General features: G+C 36.1%; 1 protein-coding gene across 2 annotated transcripts in view; it reads right to left on the minus strand.

The window, feature by feature from the left end:
• LOC144958637 (calaxin-like) overlaps window positions 1-1,717 on the minus strand; it is a 5,749-nt gene extending 4,032 nt beyond the window's left edge. For both annotated transcript variants that reach the window (XR_013642486.1, XM_078890738.1), the window contains exons 1-2: window positions 1,632-1,717; window positions 1-202 (exon numbers count right to left, since the gene is read on the minus strand). The exon at window positions 1-202 is cut by the window's left edge. The gene's annotated coding sequence lies outside the window, so the exon portion shown is untranslated. The remainder of the gene's footprint in view (window positions 203-1,631) is intronic.
• Window positions 1,718-2,313: the final 596 nt, after the last annotated feature.

Consider the following 2,313-nt stretch of genomic DNA (forward strand, 5'->3'; position numbering starts at 1 on the left):
TTCTATTCTGAAGTACCTATATTGACTAGGTGCATGATTTTATAAAATATTTTAATTTATTTTTTCTTCTAATGATGAAGCCTCCATAAATAGTCTATTGTTTATTTCCTTTGTCCTCTTCAATTGTATTCTTGTTAATATTTAGATCATTTGTTTTGCCTTGTCCAGAACATGGTATGTTGTCCAGAGTAGAAATTTTGATCTGTATGAAACATACACACACGAAAAAAAGGCGATTAAAATCATACATTTGTGACCAATCGTATCAACGTCTTAAAACGGTATCATGTAGGAGTAAACTTGATGCTTAAAATTGACATTTACCACGCATAGGAAAATCGTCACATTCGTTACGATACAACCAAAATTTTTCTTTTAAAAATTTCTCTTGTACACCATAAGATTTAAAGAAAATGAACAGTGTGTTGTAGAGTATGTTTTGAAAAAAGAAATTATGTATCGCAAGAATGTTACTGCTATTGTGTTTGAGTGATAAAAAATCTATTTTGTGTTAGTTGTGTGTGAAGTTTTTGGGGAAATCCCGAAAATGGCTGGTAAGGAGAGAGTTATGGTATGCTTATAAAATATGTGTTTGAATATAATATGACACCATTGAGGAAACTTATTCTTGTTTCTTTAACTTCAAATTTCTTTTAATATGTCTAACTCATTCCTTTCAACTCACTCTGGATTATAGATAGTTCGAAGATGACGTCACTCAGGCCTTTGTTATTGTTTTTGCCATCCGCGTTTGTGAGTTGTTCTCACTAAACTGTATTAACCAGACTATAAAAGTTCATGGTTACACAGAGTTTGTGTGTTGGTCCGTTATACTTCCGGATGGCAATGTTGTGAACTCCTTGGCCAAGCGCATTCTATCTATAGAGCTTCCACTACCACAGATCTCCACCTGGGACGATCTTCGGCCATATTCTTTCCATGACATTTTGATGCTCTTCATTCATGTCACTGTCCAATAAAGTACGCCGCCGGTGGTGGGCGACCTCTTTTCCTCTGGCCTTGCGGGTTCCGCTCCAATACTTTATTCTTTCATAATTTTAAAAATGTGCTATTAAGGGAAACAACCCAAATATTCCCTCGGGAGGCCTTCCGAAAGCTCCTACATCCCCAGTATTCTTTTTTTTAAAAAAAATATAATGTTCTAGTAGAGGGTTTGGGAGGGGGTAACGTAAAAAAAATGCTCCCCCCTCCCAAACCCCTTACTAGAACATTATAAAAAAGTCACCCCCCCCCTCCTCCCAAAACCCGTCCTAGAACATTATATAAAAAGAAAGAATATTGGGGATGTAGGAGCTTTCGGAAGGCCTCCCATTCCCTCAACTAACCCTTAAAAAAATAAAAAACCTAGACTAGGTTAACTAACCTAATAAGAAAAACAAACATCCTAGCACATTAACTAAGACTTATGACTAACCCTATTAGAACAAAAAATCCTCTTATGTCGAGCTAACCCTAATAGAAATAAAAACATAGGACTGCTTTCAATACTTCACAAAACAAAATACAAAATTGAAAGAAATGCTAGCACGAGGAGCTTTCGAAAGGCCTCCCAATTTGTCTAACTCTCTCAGACTTGAGACTTCTTTCGAGGACATTATTATTATTATTACCTTTTTTTATTCGAAATCAGATGTTACGATGTTGATGATGTTTCTTTCGGTCGCCACTTTTCACAATTTTGAATTTTTAAAATGTGTTCATTAGATGTGTTAAAAAGTGCTTTTATTCGACATAAGTCATAGTGATACTAAACTGCTTGAAGCTGTGGACTGTAAAAAGTCCTTTCATAAAAGAACAAAATACCAAACACGAACGTTTCGGGCTCAAAACCCTACTTCAGCCAACAACAACAACAAGAACCCCCCCCCCAAAAACAAAAAACAAAAACAAAACAAAACAAAAAACAATAACCCCCCCCCCCCCCCCAACAAAATACAAAACAAAACAAAAAAACAATGAAAACATAAATACAAAACTAAAGAACCAGATTGACGACAGAGATATCTTGGAGTACATTTTCTTTGTACATAATTCTTGGAATATAATGTCCAGATTTCTGTGTTCATCATTGCCTTTTTCACCCTGGGTCAGGGTATAGGCCACAGACAAACAGTTTCCATCCTTCTCTATCCTGAGCCAACTTTTTTTATCTCATTCCAGGTCTTACCACTTCTCTGTATATCAGCTTCTTTAATTCTTCTCCATGTTCCTCGTGGCCTTCCCCTTGATCTTCTGCCCTGAGGGTTCCAGTCCAATACTTTCTTTGTTATAGTTGAGTCATTCTTTCTAAGC

The sequence above is a fragment of the Berghia stephanieae genome, chromosome 13, assembly GCF_034508935.2.
Source record: "Berghia stephanieae isolate SIO BIC M18660-M18661 chromosome 13, UCSD_Bste_1.3, whole genome shotgun sequence".
Lineage (NCBI taxonomy): Eukaryota > Metazoa > Mollusca > Gastropoda > Nudibranchia > Aeolidiidae > Berghia > Berghia stephanieae.